Below are 15,241 nucleotides of genomic sequence, written 5' to 3' on the forward strand. Positions count from 1 at the left end.
TTTTCAGAGTTTGGCCACAAGTGACAAGTAGGGGTCCAATCATTTGGGTGACTGTGGTTGGGGTAAAAGTTATGGGCCCAACAGTGGGTAGTTGTATGTGCCAGTGGTAGGATGCAGAAGTCTATTAGAACTCAAGACACAGAGATCCCAAGCAATAAGCAATTTGTATCAGGAGCCTGGCAGTAGGAAGGTATTCTATCAAACAGATGGAAGCATGGTATTAGGGGAGTCTGGCAGTGTGCAATTGGCAGAGAGCCAGGGAGACAAGAGGGCAGTTTCAGGGCATTCAGAAATAGGTATCAGGGTTATAACCATGGAAGTTTGGGTTCAGGGGCAGGGCTCTAGTCCTCAGGAAGAATGGGGAAAGTAAGGCAGAGCCAAAGACCTGAAAGAACAAGGCACCAAAGCAGGGAGAAAGGTACAAGGAACATGATGATGGTTTATTAGTTTTACTGGGGCACCTACCTCCCCAAAGTGATTATTTCTAGCCCAGTGCAGAAGGAAACTTTAGAGCACATGCATATTGAATCATACAGTTCCCCAAGAGGAAAACTATATCATCTCTCTCTGTCTCATAGGTATGTGTGTATATGTGTATACACACACACACACATACAGATATGTGTATGTGTACACACACATACGTGTGTATACACATGTGTACATATATGTCCTGGCTGTTGACTCAGAGTAACAGATTCAAGTCTATCTCCTTCTATATGAGATAATGCAGGAAACAGAAGTATCTGTGTATTGATATAAAAATACTTTTTGATAGCAAAAATTTCCGATATCTTGTGTGTTTTTTTTGCACAGAATGTCTTTGTTACTAATTTACTAGATGCTGTCTTTCCTGGAAACATAGAGAATTAGTATTTCTGCTTCATTTCATCCCTTGTAAATTTCAACGTGGTGCTTATGTCTACTACTACTTTTCTGCTGTTTCCAAATCCACTTTTAGATGCTTCCACCTGACATGTGCTCATGATTGCTAATGGTATAAGGACAAAAGACAGGTGCAGTTCAGCTTTGTTCATGAAGATGGATGTGTCCCCTTTTCTTTGTATTCTTCATTGCTACTCTACTCTTTTTCAGGGGTGATATTTAGAAAGTACCATTTCAGGTATTTTAATTATTATAAATACTAGGTTTCTCTAAGATGATGAACATTGTCCTAAGCCCTTAGGTCAGTTAATGTTTTATATATTAACGTAGCATTATAACACACACACACACACACACAGCCAGTGAACTTGAGGAGAGGGATTAGAATGATGGCTTTTATCAAAACACCTAGGTGAGGAAGCTATCAATGCAGGTGAACACCTTCGCAACTTTTAGTTTGATATTTTAGCAAGCTACCTGGAGCATTGAGAGACTGACTTCGATCAATCAATAAATCAGTCAACATTTATCAAGCACCCACAATATACAAGCGATTGTGTGAAGGCCTGGGGATACAAAAGAAGCAAAGGACTATTCCTGACCTTAAGGAGCTTAAAATTCAAGTTGCTCAGGGTCATATAGCCAGTTTGTTATAGATGTGAGACCTGAATCCAAGTCTTCCCGATTTTTAGGTTGACTGTCCACCACATCACAATTGTTCTGTAGTGATGATGTAGCAACATTTTTATGTCTGCTCTAAAGAGAGGTGATATATGCCCCCCAATTTAAGCTCCTACAGTAGAAGAATAAAATTCATAGTTAGAAATCTTTAAAGATTCCTTGTGATTTTAAAAATTTTCACAACTATTTAAAATATAATAAAAATAATACAGTTCCTTTAGTTTGGACTATCATGTAGTCTTAAGGTTTATTAAATATGATTTTTTTATTAAATGAGTTTATTAGATTCCATAATAATGGAATTGAAATTCTGACTAATATTATATTTTTCTTTTAATTGAATGGGAGAGGGGACTTCCCAGGTGAAAGTTTTAATAAATGAGTAGATTAAATCTTGCATGAAAAGTAGCATATGGCTCTCAAAAATCTGAAAATTAGTTGCAAAGTCACAGTTAATTTAATTATCTGATCTTACTTTGAATAATAATGTAGAGTAAGAATTATAATAGAATTAGCTTGAGGATAAGATCTTTGCTCTCTTGCTACATTGGAAAAAGTAAAATAATATGGTTAGCTTTCAAATTTTACTGTTTCTTTTCATAAAATACATTAATTTGTGATAACCTGATAAACTAGAATAATTTTGTAATAACCTGAAAAATATATCATCTACTATATCTACAAATTTGAATCTATTCACAAACAAAACTAAGACATTTTAAAATAGGCAGCAGCAGTATTTATCTGTATATACCATTAGAGCATTTCAAAGAAATTTGAAAGGCTCAAATGATAGCAAATGATGATTCTTTTCAAAGACATCTAATACTCTTTGATTTTTTTTGTCAAAATACCGTTGGATAAAATATGCTGAACTATTAGGTGGAGTGTAAATTTTAATTAGTATGACTATTTTTTTTTCAATTAGCTTTGGTTTAAAAGCTTTGAAGCCCAAATACCGTGTATCTTGGTTTGGAAACTAACAGTGTTGTATCCATATGCTATGAATTCATTCTTTATAATTTTTCAGAAAGGTCAATATTGTACTTATATTAAAATAATTATTATTTCCTTCAAAAATTTGAGTTCTATTCAAATGCTTCTAGGAAAAAAATAACCAAAAATTTTTTGGAGTTAAATGAATATACTAGAATGTTTAAAATTAAATGAAGAAGTTATATGAAATTTTTGACTTAAGTTATACATTTAGTTTCTGGTTCAATGGATAAGGCACTGGACCTGAGCTTGGAAAGACCTGAGTACAAATGCTGTCGTAGACCTTTACTAGCTGTGTAACCCTGGGTAAGTCACAACCTCTTTCTGTCTCAGTTTCTTTTTTCATTTGCAGAATGGAAGTAATGATAGTCTCTATGTCTCAAGGTTGATGGGATGATAATCTTTATAAATTGATTATGAAAACTTAAAATACTACATCAATGCTAGCTATATACTATTATTATGGTAGAGGATTCACAAAACACAAGTCTACATAGATAGAATATGTAATATATGATGTGTATAATAAAAGATTACTACTACTATTTTGGTTAAAGAAGTAGAATGCTGTATTTGAACTCAAGTAATTTTGGTATTAAGCTCCATTTCTTAATTCTCCATTTTACTCTTTCCAACTCACTTAAACTCTTTGTGTCCCAAGATATCCTTTAATAGCTTGTTGCTAAACTATACAGGCAGAGGAAGTTGCCTCATCATGAAGTTCCCAACAACAATAAAGTCACAAATTAAAAGAAAAAAATGCCAATATGGGAACTGTGTGGAGTTCATTCATGGAATCTTATAGCAGTGGAGAATAAAATAATATTATTGTATTTTATACATACACACATATATATATACACACACACACACACACACACATATATATCACACATATGTATATATGCATACACACACACACACACACACACACACACACACACACACACACACACATATATATATATATATATATATATATATATATATATATTCTGTTTGTTATTGGGAAATTAAATTTGTACAAATTTTCCAGTGACATTCTACCTGATTCAGATATTATTACTCATCCTGAAACAATGTAGACACGTTTATGAATAAGAAACAGAGACATTATTAAACATTTCTAAAATGTAACATGTAAATACATAAAATGTAAAATGTAAAAATAAATAAGAATTTCCCCCAGATGAACACAGAAAGGATGTGAGATTGTGTGTGTATGTGTGTGTGTGAGTGTGAGAGAGAGATGCACAGAGAGAGAGAGAGAGAACATTGAGATGCTACACATTCCTCAAAACTCACCTGAAATACTGTCTTTTCCATGAAGCCTTTCCTGATAATAACAAAGAATAATATTTTACTTTTTTGTGAAATTCTCTAACACTCACCCCTCATGCTATACTTAATATAAAAAGCCTTGATTTGAAGAAGCTCTTAAATCACAAACTTATAAAATTTAATTTGTAAGGGACCTAAGAGGTCATCCAGTTGAACCCATACCTTATAAAATATTCTTTCTACAGACCACTCAATGAGAAGCTATTCAACCTTTTCTTGAAGATTACCAAGGCTGGGAAACACCATCTCTTGAGGTAGGACATCATACTGTTGGATAACTTAAGTTGTTGGTAATATCTCTCCAACCACATTAAGTCTAAATTTTTATCTTTAACACTTTCCAGCCATTGCTTCTTTTTTTCTACCCCTGGGGCTGAGCAGAACAAGTGTAGTCAGTCTTTCGGCCTTTTAAAATTTGAGAGTATTAGCATGTTTCTGCTAAGCCTTTTCTTTGGAATAAAATCCCCCAATTCCTTAAATTGATTCTTAGATGCATAAATTAAAGGCCCTTCACCATCCTATTTCCTTTCTTCTAAATCCTCTCTAGGTAACCATGTCTGTTCTGTAATGTGCTGCTCAGAGCTGAACCCCCCACATGTGGTCTGACCATGACAGAATACAAGTGGACCATGACCTCTTAATTTTTGGAAGCTGTGCCTATTATCAATCTTTGCTGCTGCATCACACTGTTGACCCATGTTGAACTAGATGTCCCCTAAAACTCCCAGGTTTTTCTTTTTTGGTGAGGATGTGGGGGAGAATGAGAGGTGAATAGACAGAATAAAGCAGGGGCTGTTTCTATAAAAAAAAAAAAATTAGGCTCAATCTTACTTATGTTTAGCCAAAGAGTATTTGGAAAGAAAATAAGGATGATCCTAAAGACTGAACCATTTCCCAGGAGACTACTTTACAAAGATCTTTGAGCTAAAAAAGACATGCCTAAAGGCAAATAAAAAAATAAAATAAAATAAAATAAAATAAAATAAAATAAACTCACCCAAAAACAGTCAGGAAAATTTGTGGTATGGACTAGTAACTTTCAATGCAATTTCAATTTATTGTTAACAAACAAGATTTAGTCATAATTAAGTATTATTCAATTTATACTTCTTCAAATCACCTGGGAAATCAAATAAACTGACAGTATTAAAACAGAGCAATGCTTAACTAAACCTTCTGGCTTAGATCAAATCTATTACTTAAAATGTTTAAATTAATATTTGTCAGCATATTTTGCACAGGTTGCAATTTTACAAAAATATTTTGAATGTATTTGTTATATTGTACATAAATATTAAACAAATATATTTATTCTGTCAACATTTATTTTCATAAATTCATTTATTTCATTAGTGGGCTTATTCAACCTATTAACATTACAGAAATAAAATGTTAAGTTTTTTAAAAGCCCATTAGATAAGATAGAAATGACTAGATATGTATATAAAATCATATTATTTATTTTTTCTTTTGAATTCTCAAATATTCAATTTTTTAAAATACCTTTTTCACCTTTGATACATTAACATTTTGTACAATAAAGGTTTACTTCTAAAATGATATGTTTTCTAAAAGAAAATCTAGTCACAAAACATGTATAATCTATATATTCAAAACCAACAGCTAAAAAATTTAAACTGATGGTAAAAAGCCATATTTAGTGCCTATAAAACAGACAACATTGGAGATAGCTAAAATGATATTTAACACATAGATCATTTCACCATAAGTCTGTGAATTAACTAATAAGCATCACTTTTTTTGCCAATCATATCTGTAATATAGCATTTGAGAAACTGAGGAATAGGTGTGATTGAGAAATTTGTTCAGAACTGAAGTCTATGATAAGGAGAATATGTGGAATAATATTCTAGTAATATAACATTCTGACTCATTTATACAGGGAAACTTGCCACTTCATAAAAGCACAGCTAATAAATGCTGATGACATCTGCTTATATATACAGTTGCATTAGCAGTTAAACATGTTCAGCAGGAAAAACTTCTCTTCCTGCCTTATGAATACTGACCTTATTTTCATTGTAATTTCATCCTAATCATAGGCAAGAAAACCAAATAATCTCTCTAGGAGTGCAGAATGTGTTCACATTTTCTTACTGGATATTTGAGAGCAGGTCAGAACAAATATTATCTCAGGATGATACTATATGGCTGGTGAAAACAACTAATGGCTTTAAAACTGTTCTGACTGAGATTCTGGTCTCTGAATTACAGCCTTTTTGTGGTAGGATCAATTTTCTTCTTCACAGTTAGCATTTGTTAGAGTTTTAGTTAGGTAAATGGCAGAGATTACAAAATTTGTGTTCTCTATCTTGGGGAAAGACCCTATTGGTTTAATATATTTTTTCTAACTGCAGTTTTAAAATTTTATTTTAACCATAATATTTTCATATCAATTATGTGAATTTTGTGATTCTGGCAGAAAAATATACTGGTCAAATTATATTTATTCTTTATCTACTGTAGTAAGAATTAATTTTTAATTTTTTGAAGTATATGCACTTTAACAAAAACCTAAAATAATGATAATATATTAGTTTGCAACAGAAAACAATATAAAATGGAGAGGTTCTGTAGTATAGTGGGTATATAATGTTGCAACCATAGAGCACTGGATTCAATTTCCTTCTCCATAACATATTAAGTGCTTGACTCTTGGTAAGTTACATATCCTCTCAGTTTCCCAGATATTTCTCTTATGTGCACAGAATTATTTGAATATTGTCTTCCTCATTAGCCTGTAAACTATTTCATGGCAAGATAATATTTTTGCCTTTGTGTCCTCAATGCTTAGCACAATATCTGAAACATAGTGAGCACTGAATAAATGTGTGTTAATTGACTGAAATTCTCTATTTTGTAGATGTATACTTATAATCACAAAGTTTCGCAATCTAGGTGTCATCCTTAACAGCTTATTCAAACATACCACATAGCCAATCAGGTGCTGAATCTTGCCCTTTCGCTCTCCATAACATCACACATACCCCCCCCCCCACATCTACTTTAGGTCACTTAAGTAGTTACTTACACAACCTGGGCTCTCATTATCTTTCTCCTGGACCATTATGATAACTTCCTAGTTGATTTCCATGTCCAAACCTAGCCTATCTCCAATTCATCCACAATATAGTTGCCTAAGATTTTTCCTAAATCACAATCTGAATCATATTACTCCATCCAGTTCAATAAACTTTATTCACTCCCTATCACCTCTAGGATCAAATGTGAAGTCCTTGGCATTTAAAGTTCTTCACAATCTGATTTAGTCCTACTTTTCTCAGTTTATGTTACTCTTCTTCACATACTATCAGTCTAACCAATACCTTCCTTCTTGCTGTTCTTCACAAATGATATTCTGTCTCTGATCTCTATACCTTTATACTATGTCCTCTTTCCCCATGCCTGGAATGCTCTCCCTCTCTCTGTCTTTATCTCTCTTTCTTGGTCTCTCTTCACTTCTGTCTCTTAGAATACTTGGTTTCCTTTAATAGTGAGGGTTCAGAGTAAGTTCTATCTTTTTGCATGAAGTCCTCTGTGTTCATCCTAGGGTTAAAAGCCTTCCTCTCTAAGATTACTTTTAATCTGCTTTGTATGTGTTTTATGTTCATAGAACTTAATGCAATCTATTATGAACTTCATGTGTTCTATCACATCAATCAATTAATATTGATTTAATGCCTACTATGTACTGGTAAGAGAATCCAGCAAAAGAGAGAGAAGGAGCAATGAGAAAGATGAGAGGAGAATTAGGAGAGAGCGCTGTCTCAAAAACTTAGGGAGAAGAGAGTATCAAGGAAAACGTGCTTAATAATGTCAAAGGCTGTAGAGAGGTCAAGAAGGATGAGAATAGAGAAAAGGACACTATATTTGGCAACTAAGAGATTATGAGTAACTTTGGAGAGAGCATTTTCGATGAAATAAAGTCAGAAGACAGAGTGTAAGAGATCAAGAAAAGAGTAAGAGAATAAAAAGGTGAGATAGCCATTCTAGATAACCTTTACAAGGAGTTTAGTGACAAAGGGCAGAAAAAATATACACCATACTAATCAGGAATGGAAGGATTGAGATTTTTTTCAGAATAAGAGAGACATGGGCACGTTGTAAACAGTAAAGAAGGAGCTGGTACTTGGGGAGAGATTAAAAATAAGTGAAAAAAATGGGAATGGCAAGTGGGGGAATTTGCTAAAGGACATGAAATACAATGGGGTCACAAATAAATAGAAGGATTAGTATGGAGTAAGCTATTTCATCATGTGAGACAGGGGTGAAGGAAAAGATGGTGGCAGGAGGCATCTGAGTGCTAGCAGATAAGGAAGAAAGGAGAAAAGGGAGATGATGGTAAATTTCCTCATTTTTTCCCCTGTAAAATAGAGGCAAGGTTCTCAACTGAGATAGTTGGGGGGAGGAAGAGCCATGGGAGTTTTGAGGAGGGATAAAAAAATGTTTGGAAGACCTGCCGTGCACAGTGAGTTCATAAATGAGGTATAAAAGGATTGCCAAGGAGCAGTGAGGGCCCAGTTGTAACAGAAATTGTTATTGGATCCAATCAGAATGGTTCTGTGATTTTCTCCTACTTCATTCAGCTGCACATATGTAGGAGCAGAGGTGGAGATATTGAAAGTGAGTCAAGGTTAAGGCTTGGCAGGATATAGTCAGCTATATGATAAGGGGGCTAAGGATACGAGAGAGGGACAGTGTAAGATTGAATTAGTTCACCAAGGGGGAAAAGATTGGGGAAAAGAGGAAAGTGTGGTTAGTCCAGGGGAGATGGCTTGGGAGAGAATTGAGAGGTCAGGGATTGGAGGTCACAGTGTAGATGAAGAGTAGGATTTTACAAGAGAAGCTAGAGGGAGAGGTGAAAAGCTAATGGATTATAATTTTACACAGATTTGAGAATTCTTGTTCATAGAGGTAGTACATTTGTGAGTGTGGCAAGATCAAGTTTGATCAACTTTGTGTATGGTTGAGGTGAGTTGGAGAAGTGGTGCATAGGAAGTGAGTAGACAGAGAAACTGAGTGATTAGGGTGTTTGACAACATACCCAATCAATAGGTATGTTGAAGTATATTAGTATGTAGGCAAGAGCTGGAGAGAGGAGAGAAAGATGTGAGCCTGGTACCAAACTTATTGAGGAGGGAAAGACAGTGACCTAAGGGGCAATAGACAACAGCTACCAGGATTTTGATAGAATGTTATACATATGCATAATAAAAACCTCAAAAAAAGATAGGTTATTGAGTGATGAGGCTCATAGTAGAACATATACGTATGCTGTTTCTCCCTTTAATTTAAGTTTCTAAAAGGAAGGAATTTTTTCTTTTTTTTTTTATTACTGGGGTAATTTAGTGTCTGATATCATCTCGTGCTCAATGACAAATAGATTGTAGATTGCTATTCCAATAGAATAGATCTAATAGCAAATACTTCAGTGAACTTATTCTCTTTTCCTTGAATCCACTATATTTTCCCTATTGCGTAACAATAATTTGAAATTTGGATATAATTTAATCAATATTTATGATGGTCATTAATATTTTAAAGTCATATATTTAAAGGAAAATGAAATTTTTATATTAAAATTCTGGCCACAATATTGAAAATATCAGGAATAACATTGTGATAAAAATGTCACAAAATAAAAGTTCAGTTTTCATAAAAGTACTTTCGTATGACAAGAAATATGTGTATTTCCTATTCAGAAATTTCTCCAGGCTAGTCACAACAATTCTTATAAATACGTTTAGCCCTATACTTTTCTTCTTTATACTCTGATGCATTTATCCCATTCTAAAAAGGAAATAGAGAGTCCCTAACTATATTATTATTGTGAATGTATTTTTGTCATTCTAACAGGTTAGCATTTGTTTGAATAAAAGTAAAAATTGCTTTCTAAATGGATAGAGCAATTCGTAATCCGTCAACAGCCAATTAATAAGCAGCCAGTGGCACAATCAACAGACTTAGAATTGAAAAAAAATTGACTTCAATTTCTACCTCAAACATTTATTTGCCATCTGACCCTGGGCAAGTCACTTTCAGCCTCTGTTTCCTCTTCTGTAAAATAATCATAGAACCCTTTTCACGGGGTTTCTTTGAGGATCAGATTAGATAACATAAGCACATTATAAACCAAGGAAGTTGTAGAAATGCTAGCTAGCCAGGTACTGCCATAATTACTGGGTATAAAAAGAAAGACAAAAATAAGGTCTCTGTCCTTCAAGAGCTCATATTCTAATGCAGGGGACAAAATGCAAAAAAAATGTGCGTACAAAATATATACAAAGTAAATGGAAGTTAATTTCAGAGGGAAGAGTAACAGTGAGTGGGAACCGTGATTAGTTAGTCTCTGGTAAAATAAACTTTTATCTGGGTCTTGAAGGAAGCCAGAGAAGTTAAGAGGTAAATATAAGGAACAGCATTCCAGAAACAGGAAACAACCAGTCAAGTGTAGTAGTACGGTGTTAGGAAATGTAGTATTTTATCTGAAGAACAGCAAGAAGACCATTGTTGCTGAATTTCAGAGTACATAAAAGGGGTCAAATTTAAGACAACTGGAAAGATGGAAGAAGCCAAGTTGTGAATGGAATTTAAAAGTCAAAAAAATATTTTATATTTGATAATCCTGGAGAAAAAAAAAGGAAGGCACAGATGTTTGATGAGGGGGGTGGCCATGGTATGGTCAGAACTGCACTTTAGGAAAATGACTTAGGCAGCTGAGAGGAGAAAAGATTGCAGTAGTGATAGACTTGAGTCAGAGACACCAATCAACAGACAGAGCATAATGTATATCCTCTAAAGCAGAGGTTCCCAAACTTATTTGGCCCACTTTAAAAAAAAAATTACTCAGTGCCCCACACCTTCGAGAAATCTACTTTCTTTAACTCTTTAACAGCTTTTTTAAAATTTGCATCATTTAAAAATATTATTTTTTAAAAAATGACAATCTTAAATTTAAATTTGTGTGGCTTTTTTATTGAAATTTTGATGATGCAATATTGCATCATGTAACCATATAGTATCATCTTGTAAATAAGTCATTACATGCACATATTCCTGCCTCGCTGGACTTCCCCACAATGTGTCACATGCTCACCTGCCAACACTTGTTTGCTGACCTGTCCCTGAACTTGACCACAGATTAGTTATTACTTGCATTTTGTGCATTTATTTGGAAAATAATGTAATCAGTATGACTTTAATTCTGTTACACAACAGATGAAACGTGAATGATTTTTCAAAATTTTCTTGCTTTCTCTTCTTTCATTAGGCTTCTACTCTCTTTTTTTTTCAATGCCTCCCAATTTCACCTGAGGCTGCTACCACCTCCCTGAATCATTACAGCACCCCCCAGGGGACAGTATCACCCACTTTGGGAATCTGTAGGAATTAGTTGCAGAGAATTTGCTAATCTGCATGAGTAGAGGGAATTTCCACAGTGGAAGTTCCCTGCATTCAGTTACAGATCTGAACCCTACCTGAGCTTCCCCCCGACAAGTAAAACTATATATATTTTAAAAATTGAGTCAGTGGAGCAAAAGCAATACCCAACTGAGAATAACAAAAAGAGGAATTGCGAATTATAAATAGTTTGTGTGTTTTGCTTTTCACCTATTGATTTTTTAATCTTTATTAAGAATGATAGCTATTCCTTTCCAAAATTTGTGTGTCTGTAAAATGTGTTAGCACACCGAAAATTATTTAAATCCTTATTAACAGCCCAAATTTTAACTTCATTTTGTTTTCTGACAACTTTAGTTGTAAAAATACCTGTTTCTGTTCAATGCAACTTGAATTCTTCTGTGTGTATCTCCTTAGATTTTCACACAATTTACATTCATTTTCTTTAGTAAAAAAAAAAAACTGAGAATGATAGTTTTTCATCTTTTTCCAAATGCTATGTATCTTTGACTTATAGCCATTTCCTTTTGTTTAATTTTGAATGTAGCCTTAGGCAGAACCTTTATCCAGTTGGTATCATTCTAGTACCTTGAGGAGAACTGTCAGCATCACAGAAACTACCAGCATAATTGGCACCCTTGCTGGCTATCTCTGGGGAGAAGCCATGAACTGAATCAGCATAAACTGAACTGCACAATGAATTGAAAGCAGCAGCAAGCAGAGTCTCCCAAAATGGTTTCTCTACGGCAATAGAAAAAGAATCAATATGTCACAGCAACTAGGAGAAGACTCAATGGGAACTAGAAATGGATTAAATTTCTAGGGTTGTTCATTAAGTATAATATGTGAAAGTTAATTTAGAGTTCCCAATTGAAACTGATAATGCTGGAACTGAGAGCCTAAAAATTCAATTACAATGTATTTAATTGTAACTGGAACCCCATGTTTCTCTTGCTAATGGAAAATATTAAGCAAATAATTATACAGATTCTCATCTATATGAAAAAAACTTTCATTACCAGAATATTAAAAACAAATTGAATGAATGTCCTGATTCTTTTCTGTCTTATGGTAGAAGGAAAAATATCACAGGTGGGAGAACTGAGAACTTTATCAAATTTTAGCCAGCTCACAAAGATGATTATATGCCCTTCTTTTTGTGCTCTTGAAGACAATTCTATGTCTTTTTGCTGGAAGATGAAGGGAACTACAAAGAACTGGCATGGATGTAAAACTTGTGTGTTTTCTGTGTTACTCAGGACCATTCTAGGATAATGTTTCTGGACTTAGAAATTTGTCAATGATCTCTTAATTATATAGGCACTCTGTGAAGCTGACTTCTTTGTCCAGCTGTCCAAAAAATTCCTTGCACAAATGGTTTAGCAGGACAGGAGAAAAATTATGAGAGTTCTGTGACCCTCAGGGGAATTCCTGTTGAATCCAGAGGAATATTGATCTACCTCTCTAAGCTTTGATAATCTGAAGAACTAGAATTTCATCCCAGTGTGTGTTTGCAATTATAAAGATAGAAGCCCCTCTATGCCTTAGTATCTAGTCTTCATTAGTTCTTGTCATATAAGCAAACAAAATAATTGCATAAATAATCTTCTGGTGACAGGCTGCTCTGAGGTTTGGCTACATAATTAAGATACCAAGTCCATCACAGTGGCCATATCAAAGGATTTCAGAGTTGAAAAGGAAGCTCAGAATCATCTATCTAGTCTAAATCCTACATGAAAAGAATTTATTTTATTTTTACTTTTCAAAGTTTTACTGGATACACATTTTTTTTTCTGGAGTAGCCATAGTGATGGGGAATGCCATAAAGCTAGTGTAGGTTTTGCTATCAAAACTAATCTAGTCAACACACATACATAGCTACTAACAGGAGTGAACAATAGACTCATGACAATGTGATTACCACTTTCAGGAAAGTGCTATGCCACTGGCTTCAGTGCTTATGTTCCCACATGACAAAACTTGATGAGGTCAAAGAAAAAAATTATGAAGACCCAGGGACCCTCCAAAAGAGGACAAGCCTATAATTGTGCGTGACTTTAATGCTAGAGTAGGTACAGACTATCAGACATAGTAGAAAGTCCTTGGGAGAAATGGAGTCTGAAACACCAAGCAACAGGAATGGTTAGTTACTACTGAAGACATGTGCATTGCATAAACTTCTCATCATTGACATCATCTTCTGTTTACCTAAATGCAAAATAACTTCATGGATGCACCCTTACAGCAAACATTTGCTTCTAATAAACTATGTTATTGTAAGAAGAAGAGACAGGATGTGACAGTGATCAAGGTGATGATCCTAGAGAGCTGGGCTGAAATAGTGTTTTGTTTTTTTTTTGTGAGGCAATGGGATTAAGTGACTTGCCCAGGTTCACACGACTAGTAAGTGTTATGTGTCTGAGGCTGGATTTGAACTCAGGTCCTCCTGAATCCAGGGCCAGTGCTTTATTCACTGCACCACTTAGCTGCCCCATCCATAGTGTTCTTAACAGACTGTCATCAAGCAATGCTGAAGCCATTAACCATACACCTCAAGTTGAAGTCAATCCTTCTCTAGCCAAATTTTCAATGGAAATGGAGGTTTTGAATGCCATTAGACTCCCCTCATGTGGCAAAATACCTGGTGATGATTCTATTCCAGCTGAAATTTACCAGGCAGGGGGTCCACTGCTCATTAAAAAAAGCTGATGAAAATTTTCCAGGTTCTATGGCAATAGGAGGTTATCCCCCAGGAGTTCAAGGATGCCTCCATTGTCCATCTCTACAAAGGAAAGAGAAATAGGTTGTCCTGTGACAATCACAGGGAGGGGGAGGGCTCTCTTAGTCACTGCCAGTAAGATTCTTGCCAGAGTCCTCCTTTATATGCTCAAATTTCACCCAAAAGATGGTCATCTGTCAGAGAGAAATTCCAGAAGCAGAATAGAGGTCTGTATACAATGTTTGATGATCTGAAAAAAGGTCTGATACTGTCAGTTGTGAGGGTTTTTGTAAAATCATGGCAAAATTTGGTTACCTCCACTCAAAATATTCATACAGATTATTTATGCCCAACCTGCAGTAGAGCCTTCTGAGCTCTTACTGATATGATCAGCCACAGTCCACAGCTGGACACATTGTGCTTTGATCCCAACATAGTAATGCCATTTTAGTCCTCTCAGAGAATGAAAGATAACAACCAACCAAGCAATAAGACACTTTAAAAAAAGTTTTATACGTATACAAGTTATGTATATGTAATATATGTACATAATACATATATACACAGTACATACACATGCACACACATATGTACGTATACACACATATACACATGTGCATGCACACACACATACATACATATATTTCATTACTTCTTTCCTATTTATGAAGCCTTCCCATGTAATAATAATTTTCAAATAAAAAAACCCCAGCAAAACAAACTGATGTTTCAACTGTGTCTGACAGCTATTCAGTATTCCATCCTCATAGTTTCTTACCCATCTAACAAAAAGAGAGAGATCCATTTCCCCCCCCCCCCATCTCTTCTCTAGGGCCTAGTTTGGCCATTACAATTTCACAAGATTATTTCATTTTACTATTTTTCCCATTCATTTCCATTGTTGTCATTGTGTGTATTGTTTTCCTTGTATTGTTTGTTTTTTCCCCTCTGGTTAGCTATGGTTTAATGAATGAAAAAGCATTTATTAGGAATTTTTTGTGTCAGGTACTATGCTAAGGGCCAGATATACAAAAACAAAAATCACAACCTTCCAAGGCTTCAAGTTGTTTACATTCTAATAGAGAAAGAGAGCACACATATGGCAATAGTACCCAGGGAAAAGTATTTTTTTTTCCCCTGGGAAGTTACAAAGATGATGAGTAGAGCCATTGGGAAACAAAGTGGCTGTCTGTCTTC

Source organism: Phascolarctos cinereus, unplaced genomic scaffold (assembly GCF_003287225.1).
Source record: "Phascolarctos cinereus isolate Bilbo 61053 unplaced genomic scaffold, phaCin_HiC Scaffold_7;HRSCAF=346, whole genome shotgun sequence".
NCBI lineage: Eukaryota > Metazoa > Chordata > Mammalia > Diprotodontia > Phascolarctidae > Phascolarctos > Phascolarctos cinereus.